Source organism: Magnolia sinica, chromosome 9, assembly GCF_029962835.1.
Source record: "Magnolia sinica isolate HGM2019 chromosome 9, MsV1, whole genome shotgun sequence".
In the NCBI taxonomy this organism is placed as follows: domain Eukaryota; kingdom Viridiplantae; phylum Streptophyta; class Magnoliopsida; order Magnoliales; family Magnoliaceae; genus Magnolia; species Magnolia sinica.
The window spans coordinates 69,466,210-69,481,239 of record NC_080581.1 but is presented as its reverse complement, the minus strand read 5'-3'; the positions used below and the strand labels follow the sequence as shown (position 1 = coordinate 69,481,239).

General features: G+C 39.1%; 1 pseudogene; it reads left to right on the top strand.

Moving 5' to 3' along the window:
• Positions 1–15,030, top strand: part of LOC131255088 (uncharacterized) — a 60,117-nt pseudogene that overhangs the window by 9,118 nt on the left and 35,969 nt on the right.

Genomic DNA, 15,030 nt, shown 5'->3' with positions numbered 1-15,030 from the left:
GTCTCTAAATCTTTTGCAATTGACTCCAATTCAAACGTACACGTGTAATTTAAAGTCACTCTCAATTATGTTTCAGCTATCAAAACCAATCCTTTGCTGGACTCGTCATGGATAAAACAAATACCTCTAAAAATTCTTAGATTAGAACATTTTAAATCCTTCGCCATGTCACCCCTTTTGTTGTAAGGGTTGTGGTGTTGGACCAGGAGTAAAAGGGCCAAGGCCTTTTTAACTTGATTTGAGCTAGGTCCACTCGCTGGAGCTTTGGAGACTAGGGCCAACCCTAGCCTGGGCCATTCCCACCATTAGTTGTTGTCCATGAGTTTTTGGACTTCAAGGCTTACTTGGATTTGGTCATGAGCATAGTGTTCTGTTCATTGTTTGTCAAACACACAAAGATCATAGACAAGATACATTGGGACACATGTGGAAAAATTAAAATGGTTACACGCTTAGGTTCATGTTTTTATTTGACACATGTGCTACATTGTTTTACTTCTTAAAAATGACCATGTTATAAATGCACATGAAGGATGCTTGTACTTAAGCAGACAAATACTTGGTACATCACACCCCTATGAGCAAGTAGTCCACCTCTTAACTAGGGACACCTAATCCATATTCAACACAATCATAAATCCTATTTTATTTTATTTTATTTTATTTTATTTTTTGTACTCACGCACCCGCCACACACCCACGTACCACGTAGTGGGATTTCACCACCTATGGGTTTCAAACCCAAGACCTTGTGTTGAAACTCCTTGGAGTCTACCACTTGGGCAAGGACTAGAACCCACAATCACAAATCCATTACTCGTTCAAATCTGTATTTGTTCCTAAGCAGTAGGGAGTCGACAAACAATAGACATGCACGGCTTTTCATAACTACTAGTTGGGATACAACTTTGCCTAAATCCAAACAATCCCAGGGGAAAATTTATTAGCTATCCATGGCACTTCCGTTATATTCACTTTAAAGACTATTGCTACATTATGCTCCTTACTAATTTGCTCGATTTGACATTTAGACAAGCATTTCTTTTGATGATGACCTTATCTCCCATGATGTCCTGATTTTCCACACACAAAGTAACTGATACTAATTCTGCAATAGCTTTATCCTCGTCTTGATTTTTATGCCAGTTTTTCATACTTGGGTTTTTCTTTTGGTAAATAGGTGGTGAGGATGTTTAAGTTTCTCTTTTCTACTCTTTTCTACCCTCAATTATATCAACCATGGTGAAGCTATCCGTTGGCTCTTTTTATCACACGCCCTAATCTCTATTTCATTTCGTCGGTGGAACTTTAGATTATCAAGAGAGTCTAAAAGTTCTTGGTAATCTTTCTGTGACGGTGGCAATTTTTTCAATTACAACTCCTAGAATTGTTCATCATCTATCTGAGTTTTGTCAAAATTTTGTGAACGATTAATTAGAGCCTATGAACTTGTGCAAGGAGGGGTTTATTGTCAACCATTAATTGGAATTTAAACATTTATTGATATCATAATTCTTACACTTCTCTTTGATTCATATTATTTTCTAAGAACAATTGATAGGTCTTAAGAGGTTTGTGATAGTTAAAGTATACATTATATAATTGATTGTTTACTAGGTTCAGCATCTGGCTTTTACAGAAATAATCATCTTTGGTTTATTTCTCTTAGGAACAAGTGGACCCATGTTCAAGTTCCTAATTAGGACAAATTAAGTAACACATAAATTTAAATGATATCAACAAGAAGATTATCTTTTTCTTTAGTAGGCAAGAAAGGAAACTCCCTTGTTACCAACAAAAGGCAACAACCCAACAATAGAAATAATGGAGAGACAAATGGGGCCTCAACACAACAAGGAGAAAAAAAGAAGAAAAAAAAAAGAGAAGAAAAAGAAAAAGCCTACATCCCAAGCATGGGAGAAACCCACACATCAGGTCAGAAAAAGCCCACAGACAGGGCCAAGGAAAGCTCTTACAATAATATAGGAGAATAATCAACAGGACACAAATTATGCACTAGGCTCAAGATAGGGATATGTGTAAGCTTGGCTACAATCCTTCTATGGGCAGGGCAAATGATAGAGATAGAAAGCTCCTAGTAGCTTTAGCTTTCAGACGCAACTTTCTAGGAAAATCCGATGGGGTCATGATGAACTTCTTAATGTCTGAGCTAGGCACTTAAACTCGAACACCTGCAATATTTGCTTCAAAAAGTCTAGTAAGCTAAGATTAATGGAAGAAAGAGTCGAGCCATCTAGTGATGTCTTTTAAAAGTACCCTAGTTTGTTAATTAGTGTAAAGTCTGAGTCTTAAACTCAAGTGAGACCTAAAGAAGACCCAAGACTGCAGACTCAAGGGTTCAAAGCTTCAAGCTCAAGTTAAGGTAAAGATAACCTCATGACTATGCCAAACTCTATAGCTAAAACCTTCTATCATAGCCCATACTTAACCAAAAACATCTAGGAATAACAATAATTAAGTATTTTAAATGAGTATTTAAGTTGATGTCGGAGTAATAATAAGACTATTAAAATTCAGACATTGTCGATGGCATCGAAGTGCCATCGAACAACCTTCGATGGCATTAAAGGCACCTCGATGGGATCGTGCCATATGTTTAGTTTGTCCAACAAGAATTGCAGTATTTTCTTCAATTTTTCGATGACATCGAAGACTCTTTTGATGGCATTGAACACAACCTCGATGGCATCAAGAAAGAGTACAAATAGTCCAGCAACAAAACAAAGAAAAATTAAATTTTTCCGATGGCATCGAACTTAAACATCGATGGCATCGAACATAGCTTCGATGACATCGAGAAAGTGCTCAAACTGTCCAGCAAGAAAATGACATAATTCGTAAATTTTTCAATAGCATCAAACCACCCTTCGATGGCATAAAAAAAGGACCCAAATTTTCCAGCAACCCCAGGCCATATATTCAGAATTTTTCGATGGCATCAAAGTTCCTCTCCGATGACATCAAAGGACGCTTGATAACATCGATAGAAACTGTCTAACAACTATTTAAACATCTTGTTGCTTGGGTTCAATGGAATCGAAGGTCACTTCGATGGCATCGAAGACCCTTTGATGACATCAAACCTGACAGTTTTCTGGTCATTTTTTTACCGTTGGGAATTTGATTTATATATGTATGGGGGGTTGTTTCATGACAATTTAGTGAGTATTTAAGAGAGCTTTGAGAGAGTTAATGTAACAGCCCGAAATTTCACAGCCAGAGTTTATACTTGTGTCCGAGAAAACCGGGTGTTAATGATGTATAAATCTGGATGCTTTTAAATTTATACCCTATTTTTTTCCCATTTGGATCACATTCAGATACATTCATGAAGGTAACATTCACAAGAATAAAATCAACTATATTGAGTTTATCTTACGAGAGTAAAAAGAATAACCAAATGCCCTCTCAATGAGAGCTTATTACATTTATCAAGTTCGCAGTGGAAGTATAAAACTAAATAAATAAACTATCTTTGCATTCTTTCGGTATAAAACTATCATTTGCATATTCTCATATAACAAAAGGTGTGTTTGCAATAAGAACATTCTTAATTTACAGCTATTGCAACTGAAGCTGCAAGATCTGGACCCTTATACGCTGCATGTATGTCATTTGCTTAAATCTTTAAATTACTTGACTGTATTAGTATTTTGTGTTTGGAATGCGTGTGGGCAGGTGTTGATTCTATTTATCTTCCTTATTTTTGGCCTTTGAAAAATGGTGATGGGTTAATGGTCTGAGCAGAGATCACTCCTGAGGAGCGATTCATCCAAATCACCATAGCATCCCATTCACACTAATCGTGTGGTGTGGCCCACTTGAGTATTGGATCATCGCAATCTTTTTGTTAGCACGTTAAAATAATACGATAAAAAAATGATGGACAGATTGGATGCCACTCACACATCATGATGGGTCCTACACATGGTTTTAAGACTCAAATGAATCTCGGACTGAGTTAGACTTGACCTTTACCCCCTACACCCCACACGGATCACCCTAAGATATTTCACATGTATATATTGTGGTATTCCACATGATTAGTTCACAACATCCTTGCTTGTCCATGTTCGTACCATTGCTTATTGGAAGCAAATTGCATTACTACTTGTGGAAAATGCAAAACGCAGGAAATGTCAAGGGCCGTTTAGGATTGCGAATTATATATGCTACAAATATTTAGACAAATGTTCTAAAATTAAAATGATGGCACTTTTATCCCATATTACTGATGTTATTTGTAATCCAAAGGTGATACAGACATGAAGCCTCTGCAACTCTTGTGGGTAGCAAGGCATTCAATACTTGAACTTTGCAGGGCCATTAATTTGGGATATATGTTCGTGACATCCATTCCATTCATCAACTACTCCACCTCATCTTCACTGTACACAATAAAAGCCGGTGACATACAAGACTTATGTGCCCCACACATAGGGAACAATCTAAAATCATGACTAGAACCTCTAAATTCCTGCCTTTTGGCTCACCTTAGGTTTTTATCTGGCAGGTTTTTACTATATATGTTTATCCTATTGCAGCTCACCATGGTGGCGCCCTTTAGAAGGTTTCTGCAATATTGGGCCTCCCAGTCCCCAATTGTCCCCATTATGTGGCTAACCTAAAATTTGGACTAGCCTTATTTCCACACTCAGATCCTAGTATGAGATGCCTCACAAAGTGGATTTAACACACACATTAGGGTGATTCCAAAGAGCTTGGATGTTGCACAGTCTTTCTGCTATAGAATATGATATCATGTGATTTATTCTATTGCAATATAATAGAGTCATCTTCCTTCATCTACACAAAATGGTAGGTCATAGATTTGGACCATCCACCTAAAAGGGTTTGCGTTAGATGATTATTGATTCAAGAACCATGCCAATAGAATAATCCCGGCAATCGTTAGTTGATGCAAAAATCTAGTCCACCCTCTTTAGACTTTCGAGAACTTGCACAGAAAGGAGACAGAGGAGACCCTGGGTAGAACAGGGAACCCTCCGATGCCAAAGTCAGGCTAGGAATCTAGGTCTAATAGTATCGAGGGGTTTTGGGTGAGAGATTCTGCTATTTCGACCAGAAACAAAAAACATTCATTTGATTCGGGGGATTATCTTACTTAATAATAATAAAGAGAGAATGAGAGAATAATCATCAAATTTATTCATTCTGAATTCATCACATCCTTTTAATCCTTTGATTCTAGGATAGAGTTTTTATAACCAAAAGCATAAGTGTTGAATGAATCTAAATATAAATTTTGGCAGGATTCCGGCTCATATAATTCACATCTCTATAAGAGATGAGTTGTGCAAATCTTCTTTGCACATCTTCCTTCATCAATATAATAAAGGAATATCAGAAATCCCTTAAGACACTTGAAATGATTTGAGAACTTTTGAAAAGTCAACAATATATTGCGTCAAAGAGGCCGAGGAGTTACGTGCTCTTGCTTTCTCCTCTCCCTCCATTCACTCACTTGTATCTCCAATACCTATCAAAGGTACTGGTCTTTTGGAAATCCGATCCCTCAAATGAGGGGGTAGGGGGATATTTATAGACTTCCGCACTTGTGGGCTCTCAAATCCCATACTGTGGACCCCACTTTGCATCATTTTGTAAGTTCCAATCCAATCGTCCCCTTAGAGAGTGGCGTGGGTCAGCGCAACTATGATGAGTTGCGCAGTCCAGCGCTACTCCTACTCCAGCGCAACTCATAACTCACGCAACTCGAGATTCGCGCAACTTGAGATCTGTGCAACTCAACTTCTCTATCTCTCTTATACTTCACTTCAATCTTCAACCTTCCTTCTTTAATTCCTTTCCTTTAACCAAATTTTATGCTCTAACATCTGCGTACCTTTCACTACAGGCGGAGTCCTTATTTATAACCTTTATAACCGCTTAGAGACGGTGGCATATATGGCAATGCCTCTCTATGGTAGATGCGTATTGAGGAAGAGATCTTTCTCTTAACGTGTTGTGATTGATTTCCTATATCCTTGGCAAATATCTTGAAAGATAATCCTATCTTTGGAAGATAATAATATTTTATATATTTAAAGTGTATTTCTATCCGAGTCTGAGGTCCGTTCCCGAGGCCAAGGTCGGTATTCGAGGCCAACTTCCAAAGTTGGTTCATGAGGTCAAGTTCTTTGATCGAGGTTGACCTCCGAAATTGGTACCCGAGGCTGACCTCCGAGGTTGGCACCCGACGCTAAGGTCGAGGTATTTTTTCGGCCCTCAAGCAAACCATAGTCTTCGAGTCTGTACATCTGGCTAGTCAATTTTTACCCATAACAAGTATGATGCAAGGAAGAACATAAAACAGTAAAAAGAAAGATTATTGATCACTAGTGGGGGTGGCTAACAGTCAAGTGTGAATTGATAGTGGGGTGTACTAACAAGCTAACAAAAAAAAAAGCAGACAAAACCTTGAATCCATAAGATAGTTTTTGAATCTCCAAAAAATAATAAGATAAAATATTCAAATATTTTATTGCAAAATGACTTATAAGTGCTCAATTACATTACTCATATAAAAGACCTAAAACCTAAATTCAAAATTATTAAAAAAATAAATTTCTTGAAAAACTAATTTTGCCAAAAGTAAAAATACTAAATAAACTATACCAGAACATTTTAGTATTATTACAAGCAACTTCTAAACGAAACAAAAATACTAAAATTACAAGAATAAAGAAATACACTGAGCATGAAAATTTCTAAAAATAGTATTTTTTTTTTTTATTCTTCTAAATTCTAATTGACTCTCAAGAAAAGTGTTTTTTGTGACCTATTGTGCAAGTCACTTGACCCTAAAACCACCATTACATAAAGATTGATAAATTGTGTATTTCATGTCAATTGTCCAGATCAAAAGTTATTGTTACAATCCACATTTCAAATGACGATTTCTCCGTATCCAGTTGAATCTATTCGAAAGATACGCTTAGGACTAGTCATGTGATGATCTAAGTAGGACTGAATCCTTTTACGACCGACTACTTCAGCATTCAATCGTTTGGGTTTCTTTTCATCCCACCATGCAAAGAATGCATATGTGGCCACATCTTACATCAACTCCTTTTGCACTTTATAGCTGTTTTAAGTTATTTTTACTGGATTTTAATACATGAGCCATCCACAGCAGCCCCAAACATTTGTAGAGTGTAAATCAACATCGACAGATCTGATCCATTTATCAACGTAGCTTACTTTGATGTTGAAAAGACCGTGGGAAGACAAAAAAGCAAATGGAGGTGGAAGACACGGTATAAAGAAAAGGAGAAAATTAAATATAAAACAAATGGTAGTGTAATACTTGATATAAAGAAAAATAAAAGGAAAAGAGAGAGATTAAAGAAAAGGTAGTGGAAGACTCGGTATAAAGGAAAAGAGGAAAAGGAAAAAACACATGGCATGAATAAAAAAGGAAGACTTAAATATTTAAGCTAAAGAAAAAGCATTGTATCTGCACTCATCTTAATTTGACCGTCCACTTGGATGAAAAACTATTACTGGGATGCGCATTTCCTGCGAAGGCCTTTAGCAGGATGTTCTGGGCTGGAAGTCTAGGTGGGGCCACCATAATGTTTATGAGAAATCCACCCGATGGTCGATCCGGTTTTTTTTTTTTTTTTTTTTTTAAAGGACTTTAGACCAAAGTTTGGAGTATCCAAGGCTCAAGTGGGCCGCACTAAAGGAAAAGGTAGGTAGAGAAATTTCTACCGTTGAAACCTCCTTGAGCTGAACAGTGATGTTTACATGCCATCCATACTGTTCCTAACGTCATTCCTATTGGGACGAACTAAAATCACAAATATTAGCCTGATTTAAAAGTTCTGTGGCCCCACGAACATTTTAACTGTGGATGTTTAATCCTCACGATTTCAGCCCACTTGAGTATTGGATCCGGCTGAATTTTGGCCTCATGTAATAAAATGAGATCAAAAAATGGATGAACGGGTGGATTTCTCACAAACATCAAGGTGGGCACACCTAGGTTCCCAGCACAGGAACTTCTTTAGCAGGAGAACCGCGTCCTTAATACCGGGCCTGCGCATTTGGGAAGCGGATTGCCTGGCGACCATGTCACCAGGGGGCCACTGTCGTGTATGTGTTAATCCACGCCGTCCATCTTGTTTACAGCTCATTTTAGTGCTGAATGCAAAACTGAAGCATATTCAAAGTTCAAGTGGACCACACCACAGGAAGTAGTGGGGAAAATGATGTCCCGGTTGAAACCTACCTAGGTTCTAGGTTATTTTTATTTGTCATTCAACCTGTTCATAAGGACACAAAGACTTGTATTAAGGACAGTGATTTTTATTTGTCATTCAACCTGTTCATAAGGACACAAAGACTTGTATTAAGGGAAAACACAAACATTAGCTTCTTCCAAAACTTCCGTGGGCCCGAGAACATTTTCAACAGTAATCCCCACTGTTTTCTTTGGGATGGTCCATTTGATCCTTGTAAATACATCGATTTTTTAGATCATGCCCTAAAATGAGCTGGAAAACGGGTGAACAGCATGGATAAAACACATACATCACAGTGGGCACCCAATTGCCTTATACCAGGCATCTTTGTGGTGTTTGTTCACCATCCTCGTGTGTGTGAAATGCTCACACACAACTAGTTGGACATTGCATTTTCGTCCAACGAGTTGATGAATTCAAAGACTAATTACTGCTATTTAATAACAATACACGTAAAAGTTATTCTAAGAGGAAAAGTAGCTAGCTATGGTGGCCACACCATAGTGTTAATATGAAATCCACCCCAACCATCAGGTGAGTCACCCCATATTAGAACCATGTATAAAAAATCAGCCTCATCCATGGTTCAAGTGGACCTCATGATTAAAAACAGTGTACAAGGAAAAATCACCCTCCAAACTATTTTCATTGGTTCGGCCCACCTGAATCACATATACCCCTGCTTTTCGGACATAGGCCATAGATTTTTAGTGTCATATTAATGGTTGGAGTGGATTGCATATTCTTGTCATGTTGAGCATGGTAAAAATCAAGGGTGGACGTCTCTCCTTACCGTTTCCATTGGGGTGGCTGAGTTGAATCAAAGGTTAGCATGATTTTTTGGCTCTAGGCCAGGAATGGAATAACACATCTAATGATGGGAGGGAATCTTACTTACACATTAAGGTGGGCCCTGTAAAATTATGAGGATGGTTGTCTGCGCGGGCGGCAACACTCGGTTGGAGAGATGAATACCACGAGAGACGAGTAATTTCAGGTCACAAAGGGTTGGATATTCAGATGGGCCCTGCCTATGGTGTTAATTTGAAATCCATTTCCACCATCAAGTGGATCACCCAATGTAAGAACAAGGGACTGAAAATCAGCCCCAACATGATTTATTAGTTTTATCCACATTGTTCATACATATTTTCAAATCATTTAGGGGCATGACCCCAAAAATGAAGTAGATCCAATGCTCAAGTGGACCACACCACAAGAAATAGTGGGGATTGAAGGCCTACCTTCAAAAACTTCTTGAATTCACATAAGTTTTGGATCAAGTTGATATTTGTGTTTTCCTTTCCTTATCCATGTCTGTATGACCTTATGAACAGGTTGGATGGCAAATAAACATCATAGTGGGCCCTAGGAAGATGTCAACACATCATTGTTCCCACTGTTTCTTTTGGTGAGATTCACTTGAGCTTTGGATTAGCCTAGTTTTGGGGCCATGCCTTCATGTAATATGAGAAAATGGATGGATGGTGTGGATAGAACACATATATCATGGTGAGTCTAACAGATCTTCGCCATCTATACACCCCCGTGCTTGTGTGGTACACTACACAATCTAAGTCCGTCCGGAAGATATCAATCTTTTCTTCGATCTGATCGATCTTTTCTCGGTACTCGAGTATATTCTAGGAACCAGTGCGGGAGTCACGCTAGCAGTGATATTTTACTGGGTCAAACCTTGATGTGCATATGAGATCAACTCGGACCATTATATTTGTAATCCCATGGTAGGCTAGTGGCCAAAAAATCAAGATGATCTGTTATTTAATTGAGGCACGCCAAGAAAAATAGTTGGGAGAGAGAAGTCCACCCTCGATTTTTACAGGGCCCACTATAATGTGCATGTAAAATCCATTACACCCATTAGATTTGAAACCAATAGATATCCTTAAAGGCTAAACAATCAAGCTCACATGGGATTCAAGTGGGTCACATCTAAGGTCCTTACTCTTGCTCCAGTGGTAGACCGTAAGGGGGTTCAACACATGGTCAAGGTTCGGTACCCATAGGTGGTGAAATCCCACTAAGGCGTGAGCGTGTGGTGGTGGTGTGTGCGTGTGTTAAAAGTAAAAATTAAAAAAAAAAATGGATCACATTTAGAGAACAGTGTAGATGGTGAGATTTTTCCCCAAAAAAATTTCGAATCGTGTGGCCCAACTGAAACAAAGATGGGCAGATTTTTTGTCCCTGGCTCAAACATGAGGTGATTCACCTAATGGTTGCGGGTGGATTTCACTTTAACACCACAGTCAGGCCCACCCAATCTGGGTACTCGTTTAGCCAAGTACCGTGGAGCAGCTTCTTTATGCCCGAGGTGGAGTGTGTGACTGACATGGGTGTGTACTGACAAGCTAACCCAAAAATAAATAAAAAAAAGCTCCTTCATGCAGGAGAGCATATATTAAGATTAGTTGATATCTAAATTCGGCAATGGATGTCAAGAGAAAATGGGATGACTTAGGAAGCTGCACACATGTGATGTATTTGTGCCTTGCAGTAAATGTATAAGAAATTTGATCCGTTAAGCCCACCAAAATTTTAGATTACGGTGAAAATTTGTACATTAGGGTTTCATGGGATTCTGCTTCTCATGGACCGTTCAGATTAGATGCCCATGACAAGTATGCAAAGGTGCGCATGTGAGCATGACTCTCTCTCTCTCTCTCTCTCTCTATATATATATATATAGGGATGCTCACCTACACATGTGCGCACATTTGTAATGTGTCACGGGTGTCTAATACGAATGGTCCATGTGATGCAGCATCCAACGAAACTCGAAGGAACCAATTTTTACCCTGATCTAAAACTCTAGTGGGCGTAAAGAGATATGCAAATCAAGGGAGGAAATTGTTTTCTTTTTCTATGGCCTACCAAAGTTTTAGATCAAAGTAAAAGTTGGACTTAGGGTTTTCTTGGGGTGCTACATCACGTTGACTCATGCGAACTTTTTTGAGAACTCATCATACCTTATGTGAATGCCCGAATGCTGAGCTGTGCACCCGTTCGCACGGACTTGTGCAAACTTTTTTGAGAACTCATCATATGTGATGTGAATCTAAAATCTGAATGGTTGACGTGAAGCAACACCTCATGAAAGCCCCTAAGACCAACTTTTACTTTGATCCAAAACTTTGCTGGGCCATGAAAAATGAAAATAGTTTCCTCCCTTGATTTGCATTTCTCTTCGCTATGGTCCACCGAAATTTTTGATCAGGTGAAAATCTATCCCCTGGGGTTTCATGGGACTCCACATCACATGGACCATTCAGATTAGACACTCATGACACGTGTGCAAAGGTGTGCACGTGAGCATGACTCTCTCTCTCTCTCTCTCTCTCTCTCTCTATATATATATATATATATATATATGGAAATGGTACTATGAGGTCCAGCGCATACAACCTCAACGTAAGGTCAAGTCATGTCTTTGCTTGAGCCATTGGATGATAAAATTTCAAAATATTCTCTGGAGATGTTGTCCTTAAAAAAAGGAACCGGCTAAATCTGTGTTAAACAATCTTGAGGGTGTGTTCCCGTCCCCAATTCTATGGGACCCTCCATGATATATGTGTTATATCCACACCGTCTATCCATTTTAAGAGATCATTTTAGAGCATGAGCGCAAAACTGAGGCAGATACAAAGTTCTAGTGGACTATAACACAGAAAGTAATGGGGACAATGATGCCCACCATTGAAACCTTTCCATGGCCCATCATGATGTTTATTTTCCATCCAACATGTTTGTAATGTCACACAAAACTGGATGAAGGGACCAAACAAATATCATCTTGATCTAAAACTTTTGCGGCCCAAGAAGTTTTCAATGGTAGGCATTTAATCCCTATAACTTTCTATGTTATGGTCCACTTAAGCTTTGGATCTTCTTAATTTTTGTGCCAATACCCTAAAATGATTTTGCCAAATGGATGGAGGGTGTGGATATAATAGTATAATACTTACATCATGGTGGCACACGGGGGAAGGGAGCAGATTAGGCACGGCGGCAGCCCAACCTAAGAGAGCTAGTGCGTCCCTTACCATAGGGCCCAACTTGACTTGCATATTGTATAACCCTACTGCCCTTCTGTTTTGGAAGACAATTTTAATCTTGGTTCCAAAAATAAAGAAGATCCAGTTCAGGTGACCATACTATTAGAAATAGCGGTGATTGAATACTATACCATTAAAAACTTCCCATTGCTCACTATAAAGTTTACATCATGCTTATTTTCCATGTAACCTGTTGATAAGTTACATGACCCTGGATGAAGTCAGAAAACAAATATAGTATTCATCCAAATTTTAAGTGTTTTTTTTTTTTGTTTTACACACCCCACCCATGCATGCCGTAGTGGAATTTCACCGCCTATGGGTACTCGAACCGTTGACCTGGTGTTGAAATTCCTGAGAGTCTACCACAAAAGTAAGAGTAAGGACCCATTTTAAAAATGATCTATAAAGACATATGGGCGGCTTGGATATAAAATTCATACTTCAATGTGGGCCTAAGATAAGGGCAGCAGCTTCTTGGGTGAGGCCTGAGTTGCACCTGATATATTCCCCACACAGACCGCCTGCAATTTGGATTGGGTGGGAATGAAATTTTATTTACACCAAGATAGGTGGGCCTATTAAAATGCTTGTTAGAAATCCACTCTGTCTATTCGTTTTATCTATTCATGTTAGGACGTGGGAAAAATAATGAGATAGATCTATAACTCAAGTGGGCCACACGATAAGAAAATGTGAGTAGGGAAATGCCTATCGTTGAAACTTTCCTGAGGTCCACTGTTATTCTTATATGCCATCCGTCCCATTCACAAGGTCATTCATACTAGGATGAACTGACGATACAAAAATATTACCTCAATCTAAAACTTCTGTAACTCTACAAATGCTCAACAAGAGGACGTCCAATCCTCAATGTTTCTTGACGTGCAGCCCACATGAGTTTTGTAAATGCCCCATTTTTTATCTCATGCCTTAACATGACATGGAAAAACAGATGGACTGTGCGGATTTCTCACAACATGATGGTGGGCCCTATCTTCCTATCAAATTGGCTTCTTCCCCGAGAAGCTGTCATTGCTTCCCGTCACTTGCGCACTTGACCTCACAGTACCATTTCCCATACACACGCACACGTGAGGTCGACCTCATGGGAACTTTGGAGCTCTATGGGCCACACCGTGATGTATGTCAAACATCAATACCGTGCATTTGATGGGTCCCCTTTCGGTTATAGGATATCCCAAAAATCAGCCATATACGAAACTTTGGTGGGACACACTCAATGGATGGCTGGATTTGTGAACCACATCTTGTTCGGCCCAATAAATGATTATGAATGTTTTATGTGGACCGTCGCAAATCACTAAGAACATAAAAACATCAGCCTGATATGCAAACATTTGTGATCATATGAATGTTTCAATGGTGGTCATTCAATCACAGTCATTCATATGGCCACGGATATCCGTATCTCAGGCTATATATATATATATATATATATATATATATATATATATATATATATATATATATATATATAATGATTTTAGGTCATCCATGACATATAATTATCAAGGTGGAGCCCAGAAAGGCTTCATAGGTAGACATTTCTTTTCTCACTTTTTCCTCTCAGGCAGCCCACTTGAATTTTGGATTGACCGCATTAGTTGCTGTATGTCTTAAAATGACACGTAAAAACTGATAAACAGGATACATTTCTTACAATTATCATGGTGGGCTCCACCGCATTTCTTACAAATATCATGGTGGGCTCCACCGGTTGTATATGCAAAAGGCTTTCATAGCAAATCTGCGTAACTCCTGTGTAAGCCCGATTGCATGACGTGCACAACCTTGGTGGTGTGTTGCCATTAGAGGTGGGCAGGAGCCGACCCGACTCGACCAAACCTGGCTGTAGGGGTGGGAGTGGGCGGTTTTGAACTAGGCCAGGATAGGCCTGGGCCCCGAGGGGCCAAGCATAGCAGGCCCAAGCCTGACCTGAAAACAAATTGTTTGTGCTTGGGCCCAACCTGATTGGACCCAGCCCGACCCAAAAGTGGATAAAATCCCTATTTCACTGTTGAATTTTTCTAATCTATCCGTTTATCAAGTGGACCACACATGCACAAAAAAAAAAAAAAACAAAAAAAAAAAACAAAAAAACATTTTAGTGGAATGAAACCAACAATCCAGACTTAAGATAGATGGTTGCCTAAGGATTAGAATGGCATATTTGTAGGATGTAACACATGTATATAAAAATTCGGGTCGGGCAGCATTGGGTCAGGTTGTGTTAGGTTAAAATGACTTGAGCCTAAACTTGGCCCAAAAATTAATCGGGCCATGTATGCAATCTGGTCCATTGCCACCCTTAATAGTTCCAAGCCCGGTCCAGATCCAGGTCAGTGAGCTACCTGGCCCATTGCCACCCTTGGTTGGGGTTAGTACAGGGTGGGACTTTGGTGGATTCTCATGCTGTCAATCTGAGCCTTTGCCAGCACCAATTCCAGAATCGGGTAAAAGAGGAAGTTTGATTGTTGGTTGGCAGCTGATTGTAAATTTTGCGAATCTACCATCAAACTGACTCCAAATTACTAGGAGAAATGCTAAGATAGTGATGAAAATGACACATGTGCACAGACACACACACACACACACACATACAGAGGGAGTGGGTCTAGTGGCTTTGGAGGCAGTGTTTTTGT